Genomic DNA, 16,575 nt, shown 5'->3' with positions numbered 1-16,575 from the left:
CTCGCCCCGGCCGCCGCGATGCCCTGTGCGGCGCGGGGGGAGCGCGGCGGGCCCGGACACCGCGGGCGCGCTGAAACGAGCAGGAAACTCCACCTTCCTCCGTCCGTCCACCTCCTCTCCCCTGCAGCGCAGGCGGAGGCCTGTCGCCTCTGTCCCACGGACGCACCCAGCGGCTTCCCCTAGCTGGTTTCCTCTGGAAAACCAAAGTACCTGCCACCGGGGGAGGGGGCGCCGCCACTCCAGCTCGCCCCACGAAGCCGGCAAAAGTTTAGTAGAGTTTGCAAAAATGCTGGCCTCCGTTTTGGGGCACCGGCTAAGGGTGTTGTGGGGCTCACCCCCCAACACACACAAGCACACACACGCCCACCCTTGGGTTTTGAAACAGGTTTTTAAAGGTGCGGCTCCTGGGATTTAAAGTGCCTAGGACCTTCTTAAAATCCCGCACTGCACCTCCCCGCCTCCTCCAGCACCCACACACCACAGAAGGGCAGCACCTTCTTTTCCATCGTTTGTTAGCACAGGTTTCTGCACTGAAACATCCCTATTACCAACATAGGCCACCAGTGCATGATAAGAGCGGCAGAGGCTGGTGCTAAGCCCAGGCAAATGGGCACCCATTTTAGCGGGTTCAGAGGACACGCGCACATCTGATTGCAGGATCAGGGTCATCCTTAATGCTCCGCTCCTATCTCCTCTGCAAGTGCCAGATAAAGGAGCCTCACAAAAACACTATAGCTACCATTTTGCAGAGAGGGAAACTGGAGTGTGGGTGAGGGACTTGTGGGATGTTACAGGGCAAGTGACAAAGCCAGGACCAGTATACAGCAGTGGTGTTCGATCTCCAGCCTGCAGGCCGAATCCAGTCCCTGGGGCCATGTCATCTAGCCTGTGGGGCTCTCCACAGGTCTGGTCATTTGGCAGCAGGGGGAACTGGTAGCTCTAGAGTTAGAGGCTGCTTGATATTTATAACCAAGAAGGTATTTTTTGTCAGGGCTGATAGCCAAGCTGTTCTGCTGCTTGTCTAGTTAAACCAGCCACCTCCAGTGTTTTACCACAACGAGCCAAAAGGACAATGTCATTAGCATATTCAAAGTCTCAGAGCAAAAGTGTTCAACTCAATACTATCAACAGCTGCCTCTTCAAGCTTCAGTTAATGCCAAAATTAAAGGGTGATGGTGATAGGATCCAGTCTTGCTGAACTCTCATGGATATAGGCAGAGGCAGAGAGCTCCTCCCCCAGTCAGCCCCCCTGTAAGATTTGAAAATCATAACCTGGAGGGGTCTCCGATTTTATTACCGCCCCCCACCCAGTCAAAGTGTGATTCGAACCCTGGATATAGGAAACCATGAGGTATCTCAATCAGTAATGGAAATACTGCCAGGGCTCTTTTTGCAGGGATTCTGCGTCATCTCATCAGATCCCATTCAACACACTGAATCAAATGTCTGATGAAGAACTGCTCACACTTTATGATATTCAACCATTGTCTGGAAAAGCCATGTCAAAATAGAAATCTGGCTGATAGTGGAGCAACCAGATCTAAAACCATGTTAAGTATCCTAGTCCTTACCACAAAATCTATTGTCCATTTGAGGTGGAAACAAGGACTTCCCTAGGGATGGACCATAGCATGGACCTCTGTAGTTGCACCAATTGGCCTCACACATTTTGTACAGAGACAGAATAACATTTTTTTCCAGGTATTAAGGATTATGTTTGTGCATCTCATGGTCTAAAAGAGCCTATGCAGCCATGGCACATTACTGCTCTTACTCGTCTTCAGCAATATTCTCAAACATAATACTGCACGATTCTATTATCTTCCCAGATTTCATCTTATGGCAAAAATCAGAAGAGACCCAAAGACCGAGCTGCCTGGCTGCCAGTGGCCTTGAGGGGTGATTCTGGTGGCTGGTAATAGCTGAAGGACAGATGCTTTGGTTACACCTTATTTCCTCACCTACATTAGGCATGTGTTAGGCAGGAGCTGGAGTAAGTGATGCAGATTGCAGATCTTCAGGGCTTGCTTTTCACCACCTGGGAATTCTCTTCACAGGAAGACCTCCCAGGTAGCCAGTTAAGTCAGTTTTCCTGCTACCAGAATGACGCAAAGCATGCAAGTTGAGGGACAGACTTGGTTGAAGAGGATCCAGCTTTAAAAATGTGAGGGCTCAAGAACTACCGGTAATTCCAGCTTTCAGAAGCATAATCATCAGCATGCTGAAGAGGAGTACTAAAATGATTCTCTCTTCTACAATTCAGTAAGATTAAGATAATTAAATGTAGGGCAAAGTACATGTATGTTTTGTATTCAGTACTGACTTTCATGCATTGTGTGTGCGCGCGCACATATACATACATACAAACAAACATAGGAGGATACAAAACAAAGGAAAAGTAGATAGATATTTTTCCTTTGTTTTGTGTGTGTATATTATATATATATTTGTTTTTGTGTCCAGAATTAAATGAGATAGATAGATAGATAGATAGATAGATAGATAGATAGATAGATCGATCATTTAATTCGGGTGTAGATAAATCTCTGGGCCAGACTCTACCTGAAGGTGATTATTTTAATCCACTCCCCAACAAGTAAACCCCTGGGAATCCAAATATTTTAAAGACATTGAAGTACTGGCTAGAGAATGAAGACAGAACACAACTATTTTCTCACAAAAGATCTTTGAATGATACACTACATATATTTGGTTTTCTGTAGTAATAACCTGGCAAGTAGCTAGGTGGAAACCAAGATTCACCCTTAGATGTAATAAGTGCAATGACCAAAAGTGCAGAAATAATGGCAAAAGTGTTGGAATTTCTCCTTTGGTTTGCCCTTTCCCTATTATGAAGAAGTATCTGGGGGTCAGTACTCAGTGCAGTTTGCAAAAATGTGTACGTTCGTATGATATTATTTTTGTATTTTTCTAGAACTATGGTCCTAGTGAGAACCAGAGTCCATTGATCTATGAACTGCACAGACTCAGAAAAAGAATTGGACACTGTTGCAAAGAGCTTACACTTAAGAGAACATTCTACAAGAGGGTGTAATGAAGCATCTGAAGAACAAGAAAAATGGTAATAAGATACGAGTGCATAGTCCCCATAGTATGTACAGTTAGATGGTTTCACATTAGCTCAACTTATTGTGGTGGCAACCATCAGTCCTCCTGGATCATGGTGTATGCATGAGGGCCCCCCAGACATTTGATGCATATGCCTGGGCAGGAATTTTTTGGAGGGGGAGGTTGCCCAGACCTTCCAACCTCCCTTTAGGTCACTGAGGCAGAATTCAAAGACCAGACTGAGTCCAGATGTTTGGTGCCTCCATGGCTGTAGTTGTATAAGTGTCTGAGAATTTAATCCAGGTTTCCTGTGTGGTAGACAAGGATTCTACGACTGAACCACGGGGGACTCCAGTTCAATTTTTAAAAAATTAGATACAGATAAAGAAAGCTAAGTAAAAGACACCCATACTGACCATCTACCGATTGATGTCAGTTAGCATGTTGTTAGTAATAGATGTGTGTGTTAAGCAACTTAAAGGAAGACTGGGTAATGTACATTTACACATAAATTTGGCATAAGGAACACCATGGAAAAAAGCATCAAAATATTTTTGAGTAGTATAATAAATGGCCAATTGACACTGGCAGCATAAGTACAGCAGAAAAGCTAGACGGGTCAGCATGATAAGATATACAAGGTAAGTAGAGACAGGATCAGTCAGTTGACCTTTAAGATAAAAATCAGAACCTTTCACTAGATGTAGTAAAGAAAATGGTCTCAGTGAATCAACTCAGAGAAAGGAATGACATGAGAAAAATGTTAGGCAAACAAAATGAATTTAGCAAGAGTGTTTCATATGGACTGGAAAGGAACCAGGGAAATTAAAACGGTACAGGGAAGACCAGGGTGGAAAAGATTTCAGCAGCCAAGAAGGAACCTGAGAGTGGTCTATATGAGAGTCTAATGTTCGATGAGTCAAATTAAAAGGCATGGGTTTTGTTTTGTTTTTTATAACACTCATATCAGACTTATGTATCTTCAGAGTGCTGCCAGTTTAGAACTTTTGTCAAATTTTATTTCTGTAGCTGAAAATTGTGTGGGTCGGCTCCCGATCTCGGGGGCAAGCCGGGCCCGTCTTTGTGCACACAAGCTGTGGCCAGCAGCCCGGGCACGTGGGGCCGGAGAAAACCGCGGCGCGGTATGGTACGCTCGAGCTAGAATCAGTCACGGAGGCGTAATGGTTGATTGAAAAGATTATTTACTTCAACCCAAGGTGGTCGCGGTGTAGGCTGGTCAGCTTTCCAGGCACAGCTCCGCTTGAGTTCTCGGTGGAGGACTCTAATAGACTCGGTTCCTGACCCCGGAGCGGTTTAGACTCCGTGGGTTCAATAATTCTCGTTCACGGAGCAGCTGAATCTCCGTGGGTTACACTCGGTTCCCAGGTCCCCCAGAGCTGTTAAGACTCCGTGGGTTCGACAATTGGGTCCATAGGATAGGGATACGTCTGGACTGCGATCAGCGACGGGGAGAGGCTAGAGGTTATATGCCCCAGAGTTGTTAAGGCTCCAGGGGTTCGGTAAATAGGTCCCCCGGAGTTGTTGAAGTTCCGTGGGTTCGACAAATTAAACCTCTGTTGCCCTCTTAAGGAAAAAGCTGGGTTCGAAGGGATCAGCAGCGCTTACGCCACGTGTGCCTATATTAAGATCGGCCAATAATGTGGCGGAAATCTTAATACAAATGGCGGGAACTTCCTTGTACCATGCATCACTATAATGCAAAAGAAATGCACGATGCAAAGAAGGCTACAGAACTGGCGGGAAAAGCTCCTGCACGCGGGGTCTTAATTGCAACAGAACGCTCCACCGTGCAAAAGAGCTGCAATTTAGCAGGAACACAATTTAGCGATGCCGAAGCACACACAAACAAGAAAATCACAACTTTGGGTTGTGACAAAAATTTGATCTACCTTTCTAGAAAGCAATTTTTGTAATGTTCTTGAGGAGTATGTCAGACTGACAGCTTTGGCAAATGTAGTCCTCCTCTATGCATAAAAGTTACACTGGTCACAATGGTAATACAACATTTCCCTTGTTTCATTGTCAATGGGTATCCAACCTAATCTGGAAGAACTACTTGTATGGATGAGTGAGTCTCCATGCCTTTTCAACCCTTGAAACCTCAACCCTGTTGAGATGCCAGCAATGTTGCCAATTAGTGCCAATCCTGAAAGGAAATTATAATAGGAATAGCCCCTTCAATTTTTAATTCTGGACTTTTGCACTAATGGTGTATAAATGTTTCATTAGAGTGCTCCTTTCTGTAAGAGAAAGTTCATTCAGGCCACTTCTATTTCTGCTTTACCTCTGAAAGAAAGAGTTTTATCTGAAACTACATGGAAAATTCTAGCAGCAGATAGGAAAACTGGAAATGTTCAAATTCTGTACATCTTTCCTAGGCATATGCTATATGCTCTCAATAATCTGAATTGTATTCTTGGGAATCCAGTTTTATTTAAAAAAAAAAAAAAACAGAACAAAACAACCAGCCAACAACAAGGTAACGTAAAGACCAGCTTAGATTTTTTTTCCATGCTCAGGTGCCCCTACAGTTTCTCCTTCTGTGCTGCATATTCCACATCCTAGATACTTTCTCATTTAAAAGAGCCCCTCCTTATATTCTGGTGGAATAATAAATCCCCTGCCTTGGTGCAATAACTTAATGATTTCCTAACAAGACCAATATCTGGTAACAAGGGTTTGTTTTTGGCAAATGCTTGCAGCCTGTTAAAGGGGAGCAAATAATGGAGACATTTTTGACGGTGTATGTGAAACACAGCTCATTTTCCATAGATGGATACTTTCTGATAGTGCTCACAGAAACTATAGAAAGCACATTCTCTAGTTCAGTTATTCTCAACTGTGGTTATATGAGATCCTTTTAAAGGTATCACCCTACCACTGTCCACCACCACCACCACCAAGAGGAACTGCCTGCCACCTCTGTTTCCAGGTGATGTAGTAGAGAACAGCCTGAGATGCTGCTGCAGCAGGAGGGGGTGCTCTGGTGCAGATCAACCTGGGAGGATGTAACAGGGAGCCAGAGGCTCCCTTTAATTTTAAGGGAAAAGCATCAACAGAGAGTTCCCCAAGTGGAGGCAAATACTGCCCTTGATAAGCTGGTTGCAGCCAGGGGGCCAGAGGCTATGAGTGCCTATTGCAGAGCTAGCCGCTCTGCAATAGTACAGTAGGACATAGCCCTGCTATAGCAGCTAGACCAGCAGTCATAAACTGCCCTGGAGGCCAGCCATCAAGCCTAACTGGAAACCCCCACTGGGGGGGGGGCACCTGACTGGAGGGGGCAGGTTTTAAAAGGCATATAAGCCCAGGGCCTAAGGTAAGGCAGGCAGTCTGGCCCTGCAGGTGGCAGGGAGAATAGTTTCTGTCCAAGAAAGCAGCAGAAGGGTGTCTAGCTGATATCAAAGCTGCCCTGAAAAGGTGCTGATGGAAGAATACAACCTAGAACAGAGGGAAGTTTAGTTGCACAGCCAGCAAGCTGGGATTTATATGGGGACCCCGTGTGGGGATAGCTGCGTTATAGCCAGTAGACTTACTCATTTGTTATAGTTAACACTGGTGGAGCATAGGTGATTATCAGAGGTGGAAAGAGATCAGAGTGCTAGAGGGACACATTGTTTTGAGCCCTGCTGTAGGCTGGGCTCACAATGCAGGTAGGCAGCAACTGAGAGGGCCAAAGCCTGGAGCTAGAAATAGTCAGAAGGTAGGGGGGCTAAGGTCAGAGCCCAAGGAGGGTGAGAACCAGGGCCAGGAACCTGAAGCCCAGGAGGGTGAAGCTCAAGGGGGCAGAACAGAGCCCAAGAGGCTGAAATTGGGGCTGGAACCCATAAGCTGAGGTCCAGTACAGTGAACCTAGGCTAAAGGTAGAAGCCAGTAAGCCCTTGCTGGGGCTTCAGCCTACGAAGCCTGTCTAGGGGGCAAACAGGCCCACCTAAGGGACAACAGATTACATCTGTGAGGCATGGTCTTGGCCCATGGCCAGGAGAGCCCACTTAGTGCCTGAGGGGCAGGTTTGAGGACCAGTGGAGTCCGGGAGGGACTGGCTGGCCAAGAATGATGGCTGAGAACTCACTTGGGGACCCTGGGACAGCCTCCCTTTTAACAAACCAACTCATTACTTCAAGGCATAGCAGATGAGGGAAAAGAAATGGGGCCCAGGGAGCCACAGTGGGTGCAGGAGCCACATAGCCGGGGGGGGGGGAGCATCATAGCCACTCCTGGGTCTTTACTGTGCTACAGAGGGCCTGCTGTAAGGTTGCTGCTGTTGGACTGTCTGAGAGTGCAGATTGGCAACACCCCTACCACAGACAGAATACAGGAAATGCTACCTCTGCCTCCCAGTGGGTGAATGGCACCCCCTATGCTTCATGCAGAGACAAAGGCAAAGGGACATGTCCAAGAGAGAATCCAGGATTTTGAAGAGGGGTGTGGGAGCTGTGATCTGTGCTGCAGATATGGCTGCACCCTTGCTCCCAGCTCCACCCCTCTCTCACCAGGGACAGGCAGGCCATGTGGAGGGAAGCAGCAGCAGCAGCAGCGACTGTTTTAAGTCCCTAAAAAAATATAAATTCCATCCCCCACGGCTCTCGGCACCTGTGCTCTTCCCCCCAATCCTCAGCAACACAACCTTTCCCTTCCCTTCCCTCCCCCCCACCCCCTGCTCTACCACCCACTGCTCTACTGTCTCCAACTGACCTGGCAGTGGAGGGGGAAGCTCAAGAGTTGCTCCTGCCCCATTCCAGCTGGTATCAGCAGTGGCAGCTGCCCATTTTCCCAGGGTTGTAGTTTGGGAGGATCCCCTGCCCTGCATTTGCTCCCAGGCTGGCAGGGAACCTCTGGGAGACTAGGAACCTATTCACTGCTACTGCTGTTCCCCACCAGAGGAACCAGGATGAGCTGAGGACCATGGCAGCAGGTGAAGCAAGGTGCAGAGTGAGGGAAGGTACATGCTGCTGAGAAGGGAGGGGAAGCGAGGGTGCGCCAAAAACAGGGAATGTGGGGATGAGACTTTTAACCACCTCTGCGGGGAGTCTATTCCAGGCCTTGGGGGTTCAGACAGTAAGGAAGTTGTTCTTTATGTCCAGCCTAAAACGGTCTTGCAGGAGTTTGTGATCATTGGACCTTGTCATCCCTTGGGGTGCTCTGGTGAACAGGCGTTCCCCCAGACCCAGATGCACAACTCTTATGTACTTATAGGCTGCTACCAAGTCACTCCTGACCCTGTGCTTCTCCAGACGGAAGAGTCTCATAGCTCTCAGTCTCTCTTCATAAGGCCTGCTCTCTTGCCCTCTGATCATCCACCCCTGACATTTTTCCCCTCGTGCAGGCAAAAGAAGGGGCACAAGCTGCTTGCATTCACTGAGTGTACTACTAAATTTATAAAATGTATAGGGCAGAACTTTGAGTCCAAAAAGGTTGAAAACCATTGTTCTAGCTACTTTGTGCTAACTATGCTAATGCATTGGGGCTGCAAGGAAAAGGGGCATGTCCCTTTGGTGAATATGCCTATTGAACAGAATATTTTCACCAGTTCTCCCCTGCCTCTACATCTGAGTACAGATGCAGGTTTTCTGAAGTATACCAGGAGTGAGGTAGGAGTAAGTGTGCCTGCTGTGCACCTGTGTTACAGCTAGTCTTAACCCTTCCAATGCTCCATTTAAGCATAAACTGCTACAGTTAAGCCAGCCTTAAACCAAACAACGTCAAAATTCCTGAATAGGGTGGGTACAAATCATGAAAATCACATGCCCGTGGTGGCTGTGGGGGCACAGTGAGTTCTCACAGGTGGCAGCAGTGCTGTTGGCGGCGGGGGCATGGTGGCAGCAAGCGGGGAGCTCCCGCAGGCAGCCACAGCGCTATTGGGGTGGGGTGGGTGGTGAGCGCCGACCACCCGCAGATACCGCCAGCACCAGTGACCAGCGGTGATCATGGACTGCCCCCAGATGCTGCCGGTGGTGTCAGCGGCAAGGGGGAAGATGGCAAGCAGCGACCGCCCACATGAACCGCCAGCAGTGTCGGTGGCACCTTTTCGCAGGGCGTACACTGCAATGCTCGGGGTGCACGTGCACCCGCGTGCACCCTCTACACATCGCTGATGTTACAAATTATCTGACACTCTCTCTCTGTATAGGCACAAGTGCATAGCATTTGGGAAGAAGCAACCATTTCCTCTGAGCACTCTAGTAGTTTATAAGAGCTCTAAAAATGGTACTATATGTATAAGTAAGATTTGCTTTTGCTGTTTTTAGGTATCCTTTTTCACGTAATAATGGAATCTAGCAATAATAGAAACTAAGTACATATTATCCATAAAAAATGACTGAGAGAGAATATTCTGTATTTATACATCTCGTTCCCAACAAAAAAATTATCTACTTCCAGGATTAAAACCCTTCTTGACTGCGTTGAAGCCAAGACAGCATTACTTCAGGGATGTATGAATCTGCTTTTCAGTATGTGATTCCCCTGCCAAAATCTAAAATCCTTAACAGACCTAAAATAAAGCCTGTACTTACTCAACTAATTAGAATATTTTTCCAAGTACTTCTTCCCATCCTTTAGCTAGACATAAAAGTTATACTGCTAGTATATAATCTTAGGTTTTATACCATTGTATAATAGCTACATTTATGTAATGGCTACACCTCTGAATACTGCCTCAAAATTTTGTAAATTAGTTTACTTGTCTAAGGCTTTCACCCAACTTTGTAAAGAGAAAAAAACTCCAAAAAGGTTTCTTTTAAAAAATTGCAATCTGTTGAACAATGGGCTGCACCCATGCTGGGAAACCACACCACTATAAATACTTTGCATCTAGTCTCATCTGCAAGACAGAGAAATATAGACGCTATCCTGCCAGATTCAAGCTAAAAGTGACCATATTCACATTAAGGCTGCTGAAAGGCATTAATTTAAAGATGCAATGAGATCTGATACCCCATCCAAATGATCACACATTCTGTCATGACATGTGAATGGGAGGATATGCAATTTTGGGAATAGGTATAGGGGAACCCAGGATCACTGAAGCACGCATTGGATGCTGGAGGAGGGAGGGGGAGCCTGTAGACTCTAACAACAGCAGCAGGAGTACAGTGATGCCCAAGATGGGAGAGAGGGGTGAGGGGGTGGTAAGTTAACCCCTCAGAGGTCACATGTGGCCTACAGGCTGCCAGTTGGATAGCCCTGGCCTAACTGATAAAGTTAAGAATCAGCTTCAGGGAGCACATACCAACCCAGCCATCATTCTGGAGGAAGGACCAGCATGTTGCAACCTTTGCATGTTGCAGTCAACAGATCACTTAAGACAGCAGTTTACCATTGCTAATCTAAATGGATGGCAACAAATGACCACAAGAAAATACCAGCTGGGTATTTAAAATGTGTCACTTGCAGAGGTCTACCATGAATCCTTGAAGCATGGCATTCAATTTATTCTGTAATGGTCAAGATTACTTCAAATTTAGGCTTCACAAGAGTTAGGAATAAGGCACATGACCCTAGGAGGATGATACAGTAAAACAGATTCAGGCACAGAGGCTTCCTGCAATAGCCAGTGAAGTCAATAATTAAAAATATGCTGTGCCTTTTTTACAACGTTGTTTCCAAAGTTTGGATGAACATGTTTCACTCAGTTTTAACAAAACCAGCACAACTTTCAACACTTTCTTCCCAGCATTGATATAAAGTTACAAGCTTAGCAGCTGCAAAGACATACTAACCATTACAGTCAGAGACAACAATCATTAATATCTTTACTTGATTACAGCTCTTCTTCTGGGAGAACCTATGCATGAGCTTGAAAAAAGGTATAAAGAAAATTTGAATGGGCAGTGACACAAAAACAATAAAAATTTCTAACCAGGGTTAATTATTTAGTTGCCTGTAACCCTCAAAAACTTTTTTCAAACTTTACATGAAAGTTCTACTTTCCCTTTAGAGTGAATATGACAGTTTTCAGGCCAAACCAATTCTGCATATCTAAAATGATGGAGGAGAAGAAAAGCGAACGATAAGGTTACCATTTGGTCACAATCTTCATTATAGAAAAACTATCGTTTTTCCATTAAGCATCTGCTTATGATGTTGTTACTTGCATACTCTTGTGAGGGAGCCCACACTGTTCATTTAGGAAATAAGATAATTCAGGAGCTAGGTTTGCAAAAGAACTAAGGCCCAGATCCTCAAATATATTTAAGTATCTAACTCTTATTCATTTCAGGGGAAGTTGTGTGTCTAACTAGGAGCTCAGCACTTAAATACCTTTGAAGTCAAGCCTCATGGGGTGCCCTGTAGATATGCGGGGATGCTGCTCCAGCATGATGTAATTACAGCACATCAGAACAAGCTCGATTAATCAAAGTTTGAAGTGCAGGACACTGAATACATGAGAAACTGTGGGTGCTTTAATTAGAGCGGCTCTGGGAGCCATGTTAAGTAAAGCGCCCCCACCCCCAGAGCATGTGTAAAGATGCCCATGAAACCTACATGAAATGAGGTCAAACAAAAAAGAAGAGTCACTGTAGGAAAAATACATTAGATTTTAGATCTAAGGCTTGAAGTTAAACATGATGCTTTATTTTTGCAATATGCTTCTGTATTCAACATGGCTTGGGCTTGTTAACAGTTTCTGCATATAGGTTAAGAACAACTTCACATAGAGTTTCACCCCCGCACACACCTGTTCAATGACCTAGAATTACACAAAGATAAAAGAGTTACAAAAGGTCATTGAGCTCACCACAACTTCCCCTAACACGCATGCGCCTTCATCTATCCCATAATAAGTCAGGTCTGACTTAAAAGGCCCTGACATCCTGTGGAAACTTAAACGTAATGGTAAAAGTGTGAAACTGCCTATAGTTGTAAGACACGTCACAGTTCTTTGTTTAGGTAAGCTATAAACGACCCTCAGACAAAGACTGAGGGTCGACACCGCTTTGGGTTACTCAACCCCTCTGTCGACCGATTGCGCAATCAATAAACTTGTAATGGACTCAGCCTGGGTGTGACTCCGCTCCTTGAGGTGTTTGGGAAAGGCCTCCAGGGGAACGAAACTAGCAATTTATGCAACATCACCAAGGAGACATTTGTCAGCTACACCAAAACAGTAAATCAGGCTAGGAGAGAGACAAGATCCTAATGCATGGCACAAGATATAATCCACTTCTGATCTCTTTCCAAAACTGTAGGGGCTGCTGGCCCTGAGCCCTATAGAAAACATGCTAAACAGCAGCCAGGTATGAAAATGTTGGTCTTCATAGTGGGGAATCTGAGCAGGAGACAGCACCAGTCACCACAGAATGGAAAGGGCAAGGCTGCAGAGCCAAACAAGGATGGTGCAACCCAAAAAAAAAAAAAAAAAAAAAAAAAGAATTGGAGCGGTCTCTCCCAGCTGACTAGCTGCCTTAACACATTTCCACTCTTGCATGTGGGAAAGGGACAAGAACATTACTGGTCCAAAATGTATTGGTCTAAAGGTCTATAATCCTGAGGATTGCCAAACTATTAAGCAATGGAAGATGAACTGCTCACAGAGTTGAAGGGAATTATTTATAAAGGGTCTTTCAATATTGCTAATACAATAACTGAACTCACGAAAATACACAAAACAATAAAGCTGGCTTTCCCCACAGAAAAAGAACAGATTGTGGTCAGGCTCACAGATACCTGCCCCTGCTATGTTGCAGAATCTTAAACAGAAAATGAATGAAAAGATGCCACATCCTGGGCATATACTACCAAGCCAGTCCAGTTCTTTCTACATTCTCTGTCAGACAGTCTGACTCAGTGAAAGCAGCTAGTCTGCAGCAGAGTCTGCACCAAGTGACTCCTCATCATGCCAGATTTGTTCTGCAGCTCCTTCCCTGGCTCTGCCATGAAGACTCTTGCCAAATCCATGTAGAATTTCTCCAGCCTTGCCAGTCATCCCATGTAAGGACATCCCAGAGTCTTCCTTGGGGATACAAATGCATCAAGACCAGCAAGGTTTGGGCATCTCTTTGGTGGCTCTGGCCTGTTCAACAGACCAGCTGCAGACTCAGTGAGAAAGTCTGCAAGGTGAAGTGGTGGTGCTGCTAGGGCTCCAGACAGGGTTGCAGCCAGGGATTTCATCTCTCCACATCAGCCCTGTGGGAGCTCCTGGTGGGCTCAATCAAGAGGCATGAGGCTGAGGCAAAGGATGGTGAGTACCACTCTGCCACAGCTAAATGTTGGTTGAACAGAGGTTCTTCGACAACAGCCATACTTTTGGCAGTCATTATTCAATGCTAGAGCAGCTCTTGCAGACTGTCATAAAGGGAGAGATATCCCCTGGCCATGTCCTCACAAACTGCTAGTAAGGTGAATAAGGTATCATAATTTTGTTCCACAAGAACCAAGAAATCCTGCCAGAGATCTGGCTGGGCTTGGCCTTCATGGACTGGAGCTGGGCCAGGGGAAGGTTCCTTCAGCTTCTACCTTGACTGTCACCTTGTAGGTAATGGGTCTTCTGACACCATGGAGGTAGACAACTCCACATTACCTCAAGAGAAGATGAATCTTCCAAGCCATTTCACAGTGCATAAAACTTAATTGTACGCACCAACCATGAATCCCTGTGAATGAATCCTATTGGTTAGTGAACATCTTCCTCCATTTAAATCCAGAAATATGAAAATGTAAAGCATACTTGAGCACATGTTAAGAGAATGATGGACATCTTAATTACATGATAAAATGGTATTTATCATTCAGCATGCCAAATGGATGATGCCCTGGGAATGAACTGTGGTTGTGTAGTTACCTATAGAACTTCTGCCTCATTTATTCCAGAAATTAGAAAGTATGTGATGAAGGATGTAGGTGACTGAAAAAAACAAAATGTTGCAGGAAGCAAAAGGATGTCCTGGTTAAGGCTAAGTGTTAGGGATGGACACGAACTGATGTTTTCATTTTGCAAGAAATTTCATATTTTTATTTTTTTCTGTTCAAAACCAGAATAAGACTATCCCCTCCCTGAACATTCCTAGGAAATTAAATTTCAAAAGAACTTTGAATATCAATAAAATAAAAGCTTCATCTTACACATTTTAATTTTCACATAACTTCATATAACTTAAAAGTATAAAATAAATTTTAAAACAACATAATTTCAAAATGAGTGTTTTAAATTACACTTTGAAACATTTATCAAAATGCTTGTCTTCATTTTTCCTCAAAATAAGATTGCAATCAATATGTTTCCACAAAACATTTAACTGTTGACACATTTCTACTTGTGTCATTGGAAATTTCCAGCTACCTCCCTTCATTTGCTTTGAAAAAAAATCAAGCCCTTGGTATCTCCAGTTGAATACCCAAAATTAATGGACATGTGACAATTTTAGTTTCCATTCCCAAAACTGGACATACAATGGGAATTCTAGTTTACCTCACAGGGTTCTTGTGAAGATTAATTTACTAATATTTTGAAAGTACTCATATATTACAATGATGAGTGCCAAAAAATAGCCCAGAAAATATTAATAATACTGTATTAATGCATGATAGTCTTGTGTAGCAAACAAAAGCTGAGGTAGGTCAAGAATTCAGGGACGAGTAAAGAAATACCTGTTAGGTGCTCATTCACTGCCCACTGATCATGTAACCTGTAAAGTGATCATGTTATTTAAGATGGCTTTGTGATGCATAAAAACAAGAGCCAGATGGGCCACCTTCATTATGATATATTCAAATTTAAGTACTTGTCTTTGCAATCTTAATTTTTTTATCATAGTTTTCTTGTATGTAAATTAATATATATTATAGCAATGTATATGGATAATATAGCACGGTGAGTAGTCTCTTAGCCATTCTTCTCAAATGAAGATAAACAATTACATCTAATAAGGCAATCAATGATTGAATAGGAAGAAGTTTAGTGATACCTTCATTAAATATTAAATTGCAGTTTAAAAGATTCCTTCAAAAGCCACCCTCTTCTCATTTCAGAAAGGGTGTTTTTAAGTTTTCAGTCAGCCATAGTCATTTTGATAAATTAAATCTTTTTGTCATTTAAGTGATAATTAGAACTGCTAGCAAACAGAGTGAAACTTTGTAAGTTTGTTAAATCATTCTTATACAGCTCTCGGTCTTGATGAATTTAGTAATGACTTCTATAGTGAGATTCCAGACAAATCAAGCAATTGAATTCTTGATCCAGCAGAAAAAAATTGATATTTTTAGGAACGTGGAAAGTGGAGGAAGTCATGGAAGTGATATATCAGCTCTATGTTCTGATAAGTAATTCCCTGGCAAACTTTGCCAAACTGCATGATACATTTTTTCAGTTCAACAGTAGAGGCAATGCAGATCCCCAGAGTATACAGAGTTCATATTAATGAACTCTCTTACCTCCTACAGCATTTTTTTTCTTCTTTAAGAGGGTCAAAAGCATAATAATTTTCTATGAGGAAATCTAAATCTGTCACTGCATGCTCTGTATCACCATTCATGTGAGCACCCTGTGGCAAAGGAATAATTAATTGGAGGAATAGAAAATTAAATGTCTACTATAATAACCAAACAAATAATATTTTGGTTTATCTAAAGCATACACAACTGAGATCAGAAAGTTCATCGTGGGAGGGCACACTGGCAACTGAGTTTTAGGGCTGTGTGAAACGGCACCATTTCATTTCAACTTCCATTTTGACATTTCAGTGGGACAGCATTTTATTTTACGTTTCATTTCATTTTGAAGCGCTGTTCCGTTTCTTTCCGTCAAAACTGTTTTGCTGTTTCGACACTGTTTTGGCGTTTTGCCCTTAGGCTATAATGGAGAAGCACAAAACTGCCTATAACTTTGTCATTTCTAGGCATATTTCGATGAAAACAGCAGGCATGGTAGCCCCTGCTGAAGCCACAAAGACTGCCAAGTTTCAAGGAGATAGGTGCAGGGGTTTCTGGGAAGCTGCACCTCAAGTTGCTGACAAGCAGAACTTCTAACTGTGTGCGCGCGCTAAGGCATAGCTGTTTTTCCATCCCTCCCCCAGAGCACTGGGATAGAAAGGGACCTCAGGGAAGGATCACAGTCACTGGCCAGTTACATATGTCAATATCAGAGCAGTCCTTCCCCCTTCATCCTCCTCTCTCTCCTTAGTGTCTGTTTCCCTGCAACCAAGCCCAGCTTTGAAACTCAAAACGTTTCAAAACTTTCAAAACGTTTCGACTGCTCTTGTTTCATTTCGAGGCTGTTTTGAAGCCTTTCATTTCATTTCAATTTCACTATTTCGAGCTTGAAATGAGTCAAAACAGTGTTGAAACAAAGCACCCGGTGAAATTTCGCACAGCCCTACCGAGTATGTCTATCCCTTTACTGAACAGTTTGTAAAGGAATAGCATACCTTAAGAACTGGGCAACACTAAGAAATAACTGGAGGAGTGGGAGATATACCTTGGTAGAATTCAACAGGAATCCAGAGACTGACACCTGTGGAAACACCATGGCATATTTTGTGATAAATTCCT

This window comes from Alligator sinensis, unplaced genomic scaffold (genome assembly GCF_000455745.1).
Source record: "Alligator sinensis unplaced genomic scaffold, ASM45574v1 scaffold1510_1, whole genome shotgun sequence".
NCBI lineage: Eukaryota > Metazoa > Chordata > Crocodylia > Alligatoridae > Alligator > Alligator sinensis.
The sequence above is the reverse complement of the archived record's forward strand: the minus strand, read 5'-3'. Positions refer to the sequence as shown.